The following is a 16,345-nucleotide window of genomic DNA, read 5'->3' on the forward strand; positions in this document are numbered from 1 at the left end:
TCAGTCTCTGGGACTGTGTGTGATTTTTGGGATTCATTCTGTATCTGTCTCTCTCTGATACTGTGTTTGAGTTCGGAATTCATTCTGTATCTGTCAGTCTCTGGTACTGTTTGTGAATGTGGGATTCATTCTGTATCGGTCAGTCTCTGGTACTGTGTGTGAGTGTGGGATTCATTCTGTATCTTTAAGTCTCTGGTACTGTTTGTGAGTGTGGGATTCATTCTGTGTCTGTCACTCTCTGGTACTGTGTGTGAGTGTGGGATTCATTCTGTATCTGTCAGTCTCTGGTACTGTGTGTGAGTGTGGGATTCATTCTGTATCTGTCAGTCTCTGGTAAGGTGTATGAGTGTGGGATTCATTCTGTATCTGTCAGTCTCTGGTACTGTGTGTGAGTGTGGGATTCATTCTTTATCTGTCATTCTCTGGTACTGTGTGTGAGTGTGGGATTCATTCTGTATGTGCCAGTCTCTGGTGTGGTTGGTCAGTGTGGGATTCATTCTGTATCTGTCAGCGTCTGGTACTGAATGTGAGTGTGGGATTCATTCTGTATCTGTCAGTCTCTGGTACTGTGTGTGAGTGTGGGATTCATTCTGTACCTGTCACTCTCTGATACTGTGTTTGCGTTTCGGATTCATTCTGTATCTTTCAGACTCTGGTCCCATGTGTGAGTGTGGGATTCATTCTGCATCTGTCAGTCTCTGGTACTGTGTTTGAGTGTGTGATTCATTCTGTATCTATCAGTCACTGGTGCTGTTTGTGAATGTGGGATTCATTGTGTATCGGTCAGTCTCTGGTGCTGTGTGTGAGTGTGGGATTCATTCTGTTTCTATCAGTCTCTGGTGCTGCGTGTGAGTGTGGGATTCATTCTGCATCCATCAGTTTCTGGTGCTGTGTGTGAGTGTGGTATTCATTCTATATCTGTCAGTCACTGGTATTGTGTGTGAATGTGGGATTCATTCTGCATCTGTCAGTCTCTGGTACTGTGTGTGAGTGTGGGATTCATTCTGTTTCTGTCAGTCTCTGGTACTATGTATGAGTGTGGGATTCATTCTGTATCTGTCAGTCTCTGGTGCTGTGTTTTAGTGTGGGATTCATCCTGTATCTTTCACTCTCTGATACTGTGTTTGAGTTTGGGTTTCATTCTGTATCTGTCAGTCTCTGGTACTATGTGTGAGTTTGGGATTCATTCTGTTTCTGTCACTCTCTGATACTGCATGTGAGTTTGGGATTCATTATGTATCTGTCAGTCTCTGGTACTATGTGTGAGCGTGGGATTCATTCTGTATCTGTCAGTGACTGGTACTGTGTGAAAATGTGGGATTCATTCCGTATCTGTCAGTCTCTGGTACTGTGTGTGAGTGTGGGATTCATTCTGTATCTGTCAGTCTCTGGTACTGTGAGTGAATGTGGGGTTCATTCTGCATCTGTCAGTCTCTGGTTCTCTGTCTTAGTTTGGGATTCATTCAGTATCTGTCACTCTCTGATACTGCATGTGAGTTTGGGATTCATTCTGCATCTGTCAGTCTCTGGTACTGTGTGTGAGTGTGAGATTCATTCTGTATCTGTCAGTGACTGGTACTGTGTGAAAATGTGGGTTTCATTCCGTATCTGTCAGTCTCTGGTTCTGTGTGTGAGTGTGGGATTCATTCTGTATCTGTCAGTCTCTGGTACTGTGTGTGAGTGTGGGATTCATTCTGTGTCTGTCAGTCTCTGGTACTGTGTGTGAGTGTGGGATTCATTCTGTTTCTGTCAGTCTCTGGCACTGTGTGTGAATGTGGAGTTCATTGTGTGTCTGTCAGCATCTGGTACTGTGTGTGAGTGTGGGATTCATTCTGTATCTGTCAGTCTCTGGTGCTGTGTGTGAGTGTGGGATTCATTCTGTACCTGTCACTCACTGATACTGTGTGTGATTGTGGGATTCATTCCGTATCTGTTAGTCTCGGGTACGATGTGAGAGTGTGGGATTTATTCTGCATCTGTCAGTCTCTGGCACTGCAGGTGAGTGTGTGATTCATTCTGTATTTGTCAGTCTCTGGTACTGTGTGTGAATATGGGATTCATTCTGCACCTGACAGACTCTGGTACTGTGTGTGAGTGCGGGATTCATTCTGTATCAGTCAGTCTCTGTCGCTGTGTGTTATTCTGGGATTCATTCTGCATCTGTCAGTCACTGGTACTGTTTGTGAATGTGGGATTAATTGTGTATCGGTCAGTCTCTGCTACTGTGTGTGAGTTTGGGATTCATTCTGTATCTGGCAGTCTCTGGTACGATGTTTGAGTGTGGGATTCATTCTCTATCTCTCTGTCTCTGGTACTGTGTGTGAATGTAGGATTCATTCTGCACCTGTCAGTCTCTGGGACTGTGTTTGATTTTTGGGATTCATTCTGTATCTGTCTCTCTCTGATACTGTGTTTGAGTTCGGAATTCATTCTGTATCTGTCAGTCTCTGGTACTGTTTGTGAATGTGGGATTCATTCTGTATCGGTCAGTCTCTGGTACTGTGTGTGAGTGTGGGATTCATTCTGTATCTTTAAGTCTCTGGTACTGTTTGTGAGTGTGGGATTCATTCTGTGTCTGTCACTCTCTGACCCTGTGTGTGAGTGTGGGATTCATTCTGTATCGGTCAGTCTCTGGTACTGTGTGTGAGTGTGGGATTCATTCTGTGTCTGTCACTCTCTGATCCTGTGTGTGAGTGTGGGATTCATTCTGCATCTGTCAGTCTCTGATACTGTGTGTGAGTGTGGGATTCATTCTGTATCTGTCAGTCTCTGATTCTGTGTGTGAGTGTGGGATTCATTCTGTATCTCTCTGTCTCTGGTACTGTGTGTGAGTGTGGGATTCATTCTGTATCTCTCTGTCTCTGGTAGTGTGTGTGAGTGCAGGATTCATTTTGTATCTGTCAGTCTCAGGCGCTGTGCGTGAATTTGGGATTCATGCTGCACCTGTCAGTGTCTGGTACTGTGTGTGAGTGCAGGATTCATTTTGTATCTGTCAGTCTCAGGTGCTGTGGTGAATTTGGGATTCATGCTGCACCTGTCAGTGTCTGGTACTGTGTGTGAGTGTGGGATTCATTCTGTATCTGTCAGTCTTTGGTGCTGTGTGTGAGTGTGGGATTCATTCTGTATCTGTCAGCTTTGGTGCTGTGTGTGAGTGTGGGATTCATTCTGTATCTGTCAGTTCCTGGGGCTGTGTGTGAGTCTGTGGGATTCATTCTGCAACTGTCAGTCACTGGTGCTGTGTGTGAGTGCAGGATTCATTTTGTATCTGTCAGTCTCAGGTGCTGTGTGTGAATTTGGGATTCATGCTGCACCTGTCAGTGTCTGGTACTGTGTGTGAGTGTGGGATTCATTCTGTATCTGTCAGTCGCTGGCACTGTGTGTGAGTGTGGGATTCATTCAGTATCTGTCAGTCTCAAGTGTTGTGTGTGAGTGTGGGATTCATTCTGTATCTGTCAGTCGCTGGCACTGTGTGTGAGTGTGGGATTCATTCTGTATCTGTCAATCTCTGGTACTGTGTGTGAGTGTGGGATTCATTCGGTATCTGTCAATCTCTGGTACTGTGTGTGAGTGTGGGATTCATTCTGTATCTGTCAGTCTCTCGTACTGTGTGTTAGTGTGGGATTCATTCTGTATCTGTCAGTCTTTGGTGCTGTGTGTGAGTGGGATTCATTCTGTATCTGTCAGTCTGTGGTACTGTGTGTGAGTGTGGGATTCATTCTGTATCTGTCAGTCTCTGATACTGTGTGTGAGTGTGGGCTTCATTCTGTGTCTGTCACTCTCTGATCCTGTGTGTGAGTGTGGGATTCATTCTGCAACTGTCAGTCTCTGGTGCTGTGTGTGAGTGTGGGATTCATTCTGTATCTGTCAGTCGCTGGTACTGTGTGTGAGTGTGGGATTCTTTCTACATCTGTCAGTCTCTGACACTGTGTGTTAGTGTGGGATTCATTCTGTATCTGTCAGTCTCTCGTACTGTGTGTTAGTGTGGGATTCATTCTGTATCTGTCAGTCTTTGGTGCTGTGTGTGAGTGGGATTCATTCTGCATCTGTCAGTCGCTGGCACTGTGTGTGAATGTGGGATTCATTCTGCAACTGTCAGTCTCTGGTGCTGTGTGTGAGTGTGGGATTCTTTCTACATCTGTCAGTCTCTGACACTGTGTGTTAGTGTGGGATTCATTCTGTATCTGTCAGTCTCTCGTACTGTGTGTGAGTGTGGGATTCATTCTGTATCTGTCAGTCTGTGGTACTGTGTGTGAGTGTGGGATTCATTCTGTATCTGTCAGTCTCTGATACTGTTTGTGAGTGTGGGCTTCATTCTGTGTCTGTCACTCTCTGATCCTGTGTGTGAGTGTGGGATTCATTCTGCATCTGTCAGTCTCTGTTCCATGTGTGAGTGTGGGATTCATTCTGCATCTGTCAGTCTCTGTTCCATGTGTGAGTGTGGGATTCATTCTGTATCTGTCAGTTCCTGGGACTGTGTGTGAGTCTGTGGGATTCATTCTGCAACTGTCAGTCACTGGTACTGTGTGTGAGTGCAGGATTCATTTTGTATCTGTCAGTCTCAGGTACTGTGTGTGAGTGTGGGATTCATTCTGTATCTGTCAGTCTCTGGTCCTGTTTGTGAATGTGGGATACATTCTGTATCTGTCAGTCTCTGGTACTGTGTGTGAGTGTGGGATTCATTCTGTATCTGTCAGTCTCTGGTAATGTGTATGAGTGTGGGATTCATTCTGTATCTGTCAGTCTCTGGTACTGTGTGTTCGTGTGGGATTCATTCTGTATCTGTCATTCTCTGGTACTGTGTGTGAGTGTGGGATTCATTCTGTATGTGCCAGTCTCTGGTGCTGTGTGTGAGTGTGGGATTCATTCTGTATCTGTCAGTCTCTGGTGTGGTCGGGAAGTGTGGGATTCATTCTCTATCTGTCAGTCGCTGTTACTGTGTGTGAGTGTGGGATTCATTCTGCATCTGTCAGTCTCTGGTGTGGTTGGTCAGTGTGGGATTCATTCTGTATCTGTCAGCGTCTGGTACTGAATGTGAGTGTGGGATTGATTCTGCATCTGTCAGCGTCTGGGACTGAATGTGAGTTTGGGATTCATTCTGTATCTCTCTGTCTCTGGTACTATGTGTGAATGTGGGATTCATTCTGTACCTGTCACTCTCTGATACAGTGTTTGCGTTTGGGATTCATTCTGTATCTGTCAGACTCTGGTCCCGTGTGTGAGTGTGGGATTCATTCTGTACCTGTCACTCTCTGATACTGTGTTTGCGTTTGGGATTCATTCTGTATCTGTCAGACTCTGGTCCCATGTGTGAGTGTGGGATTCATTCTGCATCTGTCAGTCTCTGGTACTGTGTTTGAGTGTGTGATTCATTCTGTATCTATCAGTCACTGGTGCTGTTTGTGAATGTGGGATTCATTGTGTGTCGGTCAGTCTCTGGTACTGCGTGTGAGTGTGGGATTCATTCTGTTGCTTTCAATCTCAGCTGCAGTTTTGGAGTGTGGGATTCATTCTGCACCTGTCAGTCTCTGGTACGATGTGTGAGTGTGGGATTCATTCTGTATCTGTCAGTCACTGGTACTGTGTGTGAATGTGGGATTCATTCTGCATCTGTCAGTCTCTGGTACTGTGTGTGAATGTGGGATTCATTTTGCATCTGTCAGTCTCTGGTACTGTGTGTGAGTGTGTGATTCATTTTGTGCCTGTCAGTCTCTGGTTCTTTGTGTGAGTGTGGGATTCATTCTGTATCTGTCAGTCTCTGGTGCTGTGTGTGAGTGTGGGATTCATTCTGTTTCTATCAGTCTCTGGTACTGTACGTGAGTGTGGGATTCATTCAGTATCTGTCAGTCTCTGGGACTGTGTGTGAATGTGGGATTCATTCTGTATCTGTCAATCTCTGGTTCTGTGTGTGAGTGTGGGATTCATTCTGTATCTGTCAGTCTCTGGTGCTGTGTGTGAGTGTGGGATTCATTCTGTTTCTATCAGTCTCTGGTGCTGCGTGTGAGTGTGGGATTCATTCTGCATCCATCAGTTTCTGGTGCTGTGTGTGAGTGTGGTATTCATTCTATATCTGTCAGTCACTGGTATTGTGTGTGAATGTGGGATTCATTCTGCATCTGTCAGTCTCTGGTACTGTGTGTGAGTGTGGGATTCATTCTGTTTCTGTCAGTCTCTGGTACTATGTATGAGTGTGGGATTCATTCTGTATCTGTCAGTCTCTGGTACTGTGTGTTCATGTGGGATTCATTCTGTATCTGTCAGTCTCTGGTACTATGTATGAGTGTGGGATTCATTCTGTATCTGTCAGTCTCTGGTGCTGTGTTTTCGTGTGGGATTCATCCTGTATCTTTCACTCTCTGATACTGTGTTTGAGTTTGGGTTTCATTCTGTATCTGTCAGTCTCTGGTACTGTGTGTGAGTGTGGGATTCATTCTGTATCTGTCAGTCTCTGGTGTGGTCGGGAAGTGTGGGATTCATTCTGTATCTGTCAGTCTCTGGTACTGTGTGTTCGTGTGGGATTCATTCTGTATCTGTCATTCTCTGGTACTGTGTGTGAGTGTGGGATTCATTCTGTATGTGCCAGTCTCTGGTGCTGTGTGTGAGTGTGGGATTCATTCTGTATCTGTCAGTCTCTGGTGTGGTCGGGAAGTGTGGGATTCATTCTCTATCTGTCAGTCGCTGTTACTGTGTGTGAGTGTGGGATTCATTCTGTATCTGTCAGTCTCTGGTGTGGTTGGTCAGTGTGGGATTCATTCTGTATCTGTCAGCGTCTGGTACTGAATGTGAGTGTGGGATTGATTCTGCATCTGTCAGCGTCTGGGACTGAATGTGAGTTTGGGATTCATTCTGTATCTCTCTGTCTCTGGTACTATGTGTGAATGTGGGATTCATTCTGTACCTGTCACTCTCTGATACAGTGTTTGCGTTTGGGATTCATTCTGTATCTGTCAGACTCTGGTCCCATGTGTGAGTGTGGGATTCATTCTGTACCTGTCACTCTCTGATACTGTGTTTGCGTTTGGGATTCATTCTGTATCTGTCAGACTCTGGTCCCATGTGTGAGTGTGGGATTCATTCTGCATCTGTCAGTCTCTGGTACTGTGTTTGAGTGTGTGATTCATTCTGTATCTATCAGTCACTGGTGCTGTTTGTGAATGTGGGATTCATTGTGTGTCGGTCAGTCTCTGGTACTGCGTGTGAGTGTGGGATTCATTCTGTTGCTTTCAATCTCAGCTGCAGTTTTGGAGTGTGGGATTCATTCTGCACCTGTCAGTCTCTGGTACGATGTGTGAGTGTGGGATTCATTCTGTATCTGTCAGTCACTGGTACTGTGTGTGAATGTGGGATTCATTCTGCATCTGTCAGTCTCTGGTACTGTGTGTGAATGTGGGATTCATTTTGCATCTGTCAGTCTCTGGTACTGTGTGTGAGTGTGTGATTCATTTTGTGCCTGTCAGTCTCTGGTTCTTTGTGTGAGTGTGGGATTCATTCTGTATCTGTCAGTCTTTGGTGCTGTGTGTGAGTGTGGGATTCATTCTGTTTCTATCAGTCTCTGGTACTGTACGTGAGTGTGGGATTCATTCAGTATCTGTCAGTCTCTGGGACTGTGTGTGAATGTGGGATTCATTCTGTATCTGTCAATCTCTGGTTCTGTGTGTGAGTGTGGGATTCATTCTGTATCTGTCAGTCTCTGGTGCTGTGTGTGAGTGTGGGATTCATTCTGTTTCTATCAGTCTCTGGTGCTGCGTGTGAGTGTGGGATTCATTCTGCATCCATCAGTTTCTGGTGCTGTGTGTGAGTGTGGTATTCATTCTATATCTGTCAGTCACTGGTATTGTGTGTGAATGTGGGATTCATTCTGCATCTGTCAGTCTCTGGTACTGTGTGTGAGTGTGGGATTCATTCTGTTTCTGTCAGTCTCTGGTACTATGTATGAGTGTGGGATTCATTCTGTATCTGTCAGTCTCTGGTACTGTGTGTTCATGTGGGATTCACTCTGTATCTGTCAGTCTCTGGTACTATGTATGAGTGTGGGATTCATTCTGTATCTGTCAGTCTCTGGTGCTGTGTTTTCGTGTGGGATTCATCCTGTATCTTTCACTCTCTGATACTGTGTTTGAGTTTGGGTTTCATTCTGTATCTGTCAGTCTCTGGTACTGTGTGTGAGTTTGGGATTCATTCTGTTTCTGTCACTCTCTGATACTGCATGTGAGTTTGGGATTCATTCTGTATCTGTCAGTCTCTGATAATGTGTGTGAGTGTGGGATTCATTCTGTATCTGTCAGTCTCTGGTACTGTGTGTGAGTGTGGGATTCATTCTGTATCTGTCAGTCTCTGGTACTGTGAGTGAATGTGGGGTTCATTCTGTATCTGTCAGTCTCTGGTACTGTGTGTGAGTGTGGGATTCATTCTGTATCTTTCAGTCTCTGGTTCTCTGTGTTAGTTTGGGATTCATTCAGTGTCTGTCACTCTCTGATACTGCATGTGAGTTTGGGATTCATTCTGCATCTGTCAGTCTCTGGGACTGTGTGTGAGTGTTGGATTCATTCTGTATCTGTCAGTCTCTGGTACTGTGTGTGTGTGGGATTCATTCTGTATCTGTCAGTGACTGGTATTGTGTGTGAGTGTGGGATTCATTCTGTTTCTGTCAGTCTCTGGCACTGTGTGTGAATGTGGAGTTCATTGTGTGTCTGTCAGCATCTGGTACTGTGTGTGAGTGTGGGATTCATTCTGTATCTGTCAGTCTCGGTTACGATGTGTGAGTGTGGGATTTATTCTGCATCTGTCAGTCTCTGGTACTGCAGGTGAGTGTGTGATTCATTCTGTATTTGTCAGTCTCTGGTACGGTGTGTGAATGTGGGATTCATTCTGTACCTATCAGTCTCTGGTGCTGTGTGTGAGTGTGGGAATCATTCTGTATCTGTCAGTTCCTGCTGCTGTGTTTTGAGTTTGGGATTCATTCTGCATCTGACAGACTCTGGTACTGTGTGTGTGTGCGGGATTCATTCTGTATCAGTCAGTCTCTGTCGCTGTGTGTTATTCTGGGATTCATTCTGTATCTGTCAGTCACTGGTACTGTTTGTGAATGTGGGATTAATTGTGTATCGGTCAGTCTCTGCTACTGTGTGTGAGTGTGGGATTCATTCTGTATCTGGCAGTCTCTGGTACGATGTTTGAGTGTGGGATTCATTCTCTATCTCTCTGTCTCTGGTACTGTATGTGAATGTGGGATTCATTCTGCATCTGTCAATCTCTGGTACTGTGTGTGAGTGTGGGATTCATTCTGTATCAGTCAGTCTCTGTCACTGTGTGTTATTCTGGGATTCATTCTGTGTCTGTCAGTCACTGGTCCTGTTTGTGAATGTGGGATTAATTGTGTGTCGGTCAGTCTCTGCTACTGTGTGTGAGTGTGGGATTCATTCTGTGTCTGGCAGTCTCTGGTACGATGTTTGAGTGTGGGATTCATTCTCTATCTCTCTGTCTCTGGTACTGTGTGTGAATGTGGGATTCATTCTGTATCTGTCAATCTCTGGTTCTGTGTGTGAATGTGGGATTCATTCTGTGTCTGTCAGTCACTGGTCCTGTGTGTGAGTGTGGGATTCATTCTGTATCTGTCAGTCTCTGGTACTCTGTGTGAGTGCGGGATTCATTCTGTATCTGTCAGTCGCTGGTACTATGTGTGAGCATGCGATTCTTACTTTACCTCTCAGTCTCTCGTGCTTTATGAGAGTGTGGGATGAACTCGGTATCAGTCAGTCCTTGGTGCTGTGTGCCTGTGTGGGATTCATTCTCTATCTGTCATCTCTGGTACCATACTTGTGTGTGGGATTCACTCTATGTCTGGCAACCTCTCATGCTGGATGTGAGTTTGGGATTCCTTCTGCTTCTGTCAGTCTCTGGTATGGTGTTTGAGTGTGGGATTCATTCTGTGTCTGTGTGTCTCTGTACTGTATCTGTGTGTGAGATTCATTCTGTATCTGTATATAATTATTCGCTCAGATTACGTTATGGTGTTCAATACTGTAACTTTAATACCTTCATGTTGAAATATTTTTTTCTCATTTTGTCGTTGGTAAATATGGATACACTTTAGGATTTGATGCTGGAGGTTTTAATCAGATAATTTGTGTGCTTTTTGGACTCCTATTAAATCTGTATCTCTGTGAGTAATATTGTGAATGATAATGTATCTTTAAAACTGATATTTTTGAATTGGTATATAATGTGTGGATGAGTCTGTACTAAATTAATTGATACTGCATCTTTAAATTTATTTTATAAGATTTTTCGACTCATGTGTCATGTGTATCTCAGTCTGTGCAAATAGAATTGATGCTGTATCTTTAAATCTCATACTATGAGTGTATTATAAACTGGTTTCTAATTTGTTTCTCAGGTTACACTGTCACAGCATTTCTCAAACTGATACTGTACATGAGTTTTGGACTTGCAATTTGTATCTCTTCATATGCTATTCGAATGGATACTGCATGAATTAAACTCAAGTGTGTGTGAGAGTTCTGGGCGAGTATTCAATTTGAATCTCGGGGTATCTGGTATTTAATTCATGGCTAATGTTGCCCTTTTGTGAAATGGACAACCTGAAAGTGTGACTTTGGACTGGGATTTTTGTATCTTCCTGTCAGCGGGACTGAGTTCGGGGGAAATGGAAACAGCGTCTGCCTCACCTGCTCTGTTTGACTGTTGGATTGAAAATGTGTCTCTGGAACCTGGGATCAGTGTGGGACTGACCACTTCTGCTGTCTGAGACTGTGGAACTGATGACCTGTCTGTGTCTCTGTGCTCTGTGAATGATAATATACCTACTGTGTGTGAGAAGGAGCTGGCTGCACTGTTCCTTTGCCTCGGGTGGAGGAAACTTCACATTCATTCTGGATCCTTCAATGGTTTGCCTGTGGAAAGAAACGTATCTCTTGTAACTCAAGAACAGGTGAGGTAGAAAATACAAAAGTGATCAGTTTAATATCTCTGTTAATAATTATTTTGAATATCCACAAATGAAAACCAGTGATACAAAGAGTGTCAGTGTCTGACTCCACTGCAGTACTGCAGCACTCAGCTTCTGTGTACCAGGTGTGTTGGGCGATTTTAAAACAATTTAGTGATATCCAGACACAACCCAACCCCTGCACTGATCCATGAATGGGACTACCCGATGGGGAGGGGCCTTTGTACAGGTCAGGTTTCTCATCCCCTCTCCCATGGGATTAACCGTTCAACTGAAAGCAAAGAGCTGCTGTTTAAAATGTGTCCTTCACACTTCTCACCTGGTGCCTGCAACAGATGCTCTTTGTTTCACTCCCCACGTCCTGGCTGTCCGGCTCTGTTTCCACTGTTCACTGTCCAATAACAATAAACAGGGTGAGACTGGAAATAAACCAGGAACAATTCACTCCTGGTTTGGGGAGAGAAAGCAGCAATGATTTTAATATCAGGTTCTTCCCATTCTCTCTCCCTCACCCTGGACACACACAGCCCGAGAATGACCTCTCCCTTCCCCCTCTCACTCCATGTTCCGGGACCAGTTCCTGATCCACTCCGCCTCTTACAAACAGCCCCCGGACACCCCCTGACCTTCCCCCGGACTCAATGCCGATCTCTGAGCCCATCTGCGGACACGGTCCCGAAGCGATGAGCTGCTGTAACGAGGCTGCTCTTTGCTCCCTTCCCCCGGGGGCCGTGATCTCTCCATTCCCGGCTGTTTTTAACCATCTTCTTCCGCTCACTGAGGGAATGTCGCCCACAGGCCGAGCTGGGGGGGGGGGGAGCGCGCATGCGCTCTTCTGCTCACCAGCAAGCAGCGCTGGGGGCGGGGCTGAGTCACGCATGCGCAGATATCTGGTTTAATTCCCAATACAAAAATCGATGGAAACTTTCCCCAATTGGAATTTTTCAGAGTCTGAGCAAAGGAAGTGGGGGAAAGGTCAGAGGGAATGGGGTCCACAGGCAGTGCAGGAACAGGCAGCAGAATGGGAAACAGATGGGATTCCACCGGTGCCGAACGCTGGAATCCAGACTGACTTTACAATCTCCAAACATTGAACGAGATGTTTCCATCCCTGCTGTTTCTCTCGGTATCTTTTGATGGTAAATAGACTTTCAGAGATAAAGTGGGACGTTTTGAAATGAGCCAATGTGTTCTGTTCATTCTTGGCCCCTTTACCGATTAAGTAACGTGTGACTCCGAAACTGAAGGCAGGATTTCTCAATCCAATCCTGGATAAACATGGGAGAAACGTTGGAGTCGGTGTATTTGCTGGTACTGTGCAGGATTAATACCTGACAGCAACAGTCCCAGGTTAATATAATCAGAGTGAGACTCTCGGTCACTGAGAGTAATCGCGAACGGATCTGATTTGCAAAACCGAATATGGTACAACAGGCAAGACAGTGTTAAATTCGGCCCACATTGATTTTCTCACTCTCTGCACTGTCGCTGACTGTTGGATTAATAGTGTGTCCGTCTTTGGTATATCAGTGAGAGATAAGAATGCATCTTCTGTCTCTCCAACGGGATTTTCTGCATAAAACGCAACTTTACAGGTCAGACTGGAACTGATACTGTGGCGCTGTGCCTCTCCGCTCGCTCTGTGATCGTATCTGTCTCTCTTTCTCTCCCGCTCTGATGCTGCATATGAAGGTTGGATGCAGCTATCGGGGTTGATATGAACACAATGAAGTGTAAGATTGAAAGTGTGTATGTGTGTGTGTCTCTCTCTCTGGTGCTGGACATGAAGGTGGGATACTGTCTAATATAAACAGAGAGAATGGGGTGTCCGGGCCTCACTGTAACTGGGGATGGGTTCGGCTCCATTCCAGTTCATGGTCATTTTCTTTTCACAGATTCAGGGCGAGAGTCTCTGTGAGACGGTAACACTGGCGGAGAAACTCCGCGTCACAACTCAACCCCAACACATGAGATTCTCCAAATCAGCTGGAATAAGGTGTTTGTGAAATGCTGAACCCGTCTGGGAGGGGATGTGTGGGGAGATAGAATCGGGTGTGGGACTGAAATGGAAGCAGGCGGGTTGACTCGTTATAGAAGGGACTGTATTTCGGCAGGAATATTACTGACTGTTAATTGTAACGGGGCTTATTTAAAAGCTCCGGGTTCCTGGGAATCCTTGAATATGAAGTCCGAGTCTGCAAGGGTTTGTGCGGACCGCTGTCTTTCGGTTCTATTATCAATAAACGGTTCGAAATTGCCGGTGGAGAAAGCTGGAGGTGGAGCTGGAAGATCAGAGGCCGCTCTCCGCCCTGTCCATCACTCTGTCTCCTCCCCTCCCGCCCTCTCTATTTGATCCCCATGTGGAACCAACGCGGGGAGGTGGACTCGAAACACGGTTTACTGGTCAACAAGGCGAAAGGCGAATAATATTTCTGATCTCCTGGGGACCAGGCCGTTCACTGTTATTTGTTTCTGTACAGAGTTACATTTCAGTGATTCCCCAGTGAGTTTGATGCGTTATGTAAATAATCCAACAAAATGGAACAGAAACGGAGCGAAGCGCTGAATCCCACAGATGTTGAAAGGTTAGTCGAGCAGTTCTGGTGATGCTTTACGAGCCCAGCATGGCAAGTAGTTGAAATAAATACAAGAAATCTGGTGATGTGTGGACTGGGGTCCATAAGTTACCGTTTGAAGTACCGGAATGTGGTCGGTGCACCGACTCCAGTCCCATTAATACCTCATCTCGTCCACAACGAGAAAAAAGCAGCTCAAAGCAACACTGGTAGCATGATATCAGCGTCTCCCTTCAGACAGTAACCAGTCCTTTCACAGATAAAGTGGGTGGCTCTGAAAAGAGCCTTTACATCGAGTTACATCGAAACTACGGCACAGAAACAGGCCATTCGGCCCAATTGCTCTGATGCCGGCGTTTCTGCTGCTCACGCGCCTCCTCCTTCCTTACTTCATCTAACCCTATCGGCATATCCTTCTATTCCTTTCTCCCTCATGTGCTGATCTATCTTCCCCTTAAATGCATCAATACTATTGGCCTCAGCTATCCTGAGAAACCCTATCATTATCTTAAAAATTTTTATCAGGTCAACCCTCAGCCTTCACTTTTCTACTGAAACGAGACCCAGTCTGCTCAGCCTTTCCTGATAAGAATATCCTTTCATTTCTGGTATCATCCTTGTGAATCTTATTTGCATCTTCTCCAATGCCCCTATGTCTATAATATGGAGACCAGAACTGTTCGCACTATTCCAAATGTGGTCGAACCAAGATTCCATACTCGTTTAACATAACTTCTTAGCTTTTCAATACTATCCCTCTAGAAATGAATCCTAGTGTTTGATTTGCCTTTTTATCACCAGCGTCGCTACTTTCAGTAATTTGTTCATCTGCACCATGAGATCCCTTTGCTCCTCTATCCCGTTTAGACTCTTATTATCCAAACAGTATGTGATCTCCTTATTCTTCATTCTGCAAGTTTATTAATGTCCTCTTGAATTTTGACACATTCTTCCTTTGTATTAAAGACATCCCCCAATTTGATGTCATCGGCAAATTTTGAAATTGTACATCCGATTCCGGAATCCAAATCATTATTGTAAATTGTGAAGAACAGTGTTCCCAGCACCGATTCCTGTGGAACTCCACTTCCCAACTATTGCCAGTCTGAGTACCGACCCTGGACCTCTATTCTCGGTTTTCTGTTTTGTAGCCAGCTTCCGATCCATTCTAAAACCTGTCCACGTGCTCTGAACTTAGCCATGAGTCTACAATGCGGTCCATTATCGAAGGCCTTCGGAAAATCCAAATATATCACATCTACAACATGAACCTAGTCTATCTGTTCCTTCTTCAAATGATTTAATAAGTTTGGTCCTGTTATTAGATTAAATCTTTGTTTCATGTGTTCATGGGATGTGGGCGTCGCTGGTGAGGCCGGCATTTCATCCCCATCCCTAATTGCCCTTGAGAAGGTGGTGGTGAGCCGCCTTCTTGAACCGCTGCAGTCTGTGTGGTGAAGGTTCTCCCACAGTGCTGTTAGGAAGGGAGTTCCAGGATTTTAACCCAGCGACGATGAAGGAACGGCGATATATTTACAAGTCGAGATGGTGTTTGACTTGGAGCAGAACGTGCAGGTGGTGTTGTTCCCATGTACCTGCTGCTCTTGTCCTTCTAGGTGGTAGAGGTCGCGGGTTTGGGAGGTGCTGTCGAAGAAGCCTTGGCGAGTTGCTGCAGTGCATCCTGTGGATGGTACACACTGCAGCCACAGTGTGCCGGTGGTGAAGGGAGTGAAGGTTTAGGGTGGTGGATGGGGTGCCAATCAAGCGGGCTGCTTTGTCCTGGATGTTGTCGAGCTTCTTGAGTGTTGTTGGAGCTGCACTCATCCAGGCAAGTGGAGATTATTCCATCACACTCCTGACTTGTGCCTTGCAGATGGTGGAAAGGCTTTGGGGAGTCAAGAGGTGAGTCACTCGCCGCAGAATACCCAGCCTCTGACCTGCTCTTGTAGCCACAGTATTTATATGGCTGGTCCAGTTAAGTTTCTGGTCAATGGTGACCTCCAGGATGCTGATGGTGGCGATGGTAATGCCGTTGAATGTCAAGGGGAGGTGGTTAGACTCTCTCTTTTTGGAGATGGTCATTGCCTGGCATTTGTCTGGCGCGAATTTTACTTGCCACTTATGAGCCCAAGCCTGGATGTTGTTCAGGTCTTGCTGCATGCGTGCTCAGACTGCGAATGGAACTGAACACTGTGCAGTCATCAGCGAACATCCCCATTTCTGACCGTATGATGGAGGGAAGGTAATTGATGGAGCAGCTGAAGATGGTTGGGCCTCGGACACTGCCTTGAGGAATTCCTGCAGCAATGTCCTGGGGCTGAGATGATTGGCCACCAACAACCACTTCGATCTTCCTTTTTGCTAGGTATGACTCCAGCCACTGGACAGTTTTCCCCCTGATTCCCATTGACTTCAATTTTACGAGGACTCCTTGCTGCCGCACTCGGTCAAATGCTGCCTTGATGTCAAGGGCAGTCACTCTCACCTCACCTCTGGAATTCAGCTCTTTTGTCCATGTTTGGACCAAGGCTGTAATGAGGTCTGGAGCCGAGTGATCCTGGCGGAACCCAAACTGAGCATCGGTGAGCAGGTTATTGGTGAGTAAGTGCCACTTGATAGCACTGTCGAAGACTCCTTCCATCACTTTGCTGATGATTGAGAGTAGACTGATGGGGCAGTAATTGGCCGGATTGGATTTGTCCTGCTTTTTGTGAACAGGACATACCTGGGCAATTTTCCACATTGTCGGGTAGATGCCAGTGTTGTCGCTGGACTGGAACAGCTTGGCTGGAGGCGCAACTAG

At 45.7% G+C, this 16,345-nt stretch overlaps 1 pseudogene; it reads right to left on the bottom strand.

The window, feature by feature from the left end:
• LOC137306863 (histone H2A-like) overlaps window positions 1–16,345 on the bottom strand; it is a 223,927-nt pseudogene that overhangs the window by 60,939 nt on the left and 146,643 nt on the right.

This window comes from Heptranchias perlo, chromosome X (assembly GCF_035084215.1).
Source record: "Heptranchias perlo isolate sHepPer1 chromosome X, sHepPer1.hap1, whole genome shotgun sequence".
NCBI classification, from domain to species: Eukaryota; Metazoa; Chordata; class Chondrichthyes; order Hexanchiformes; family Hexanchidae; genus Heptranchias; species Heptranchias perlo.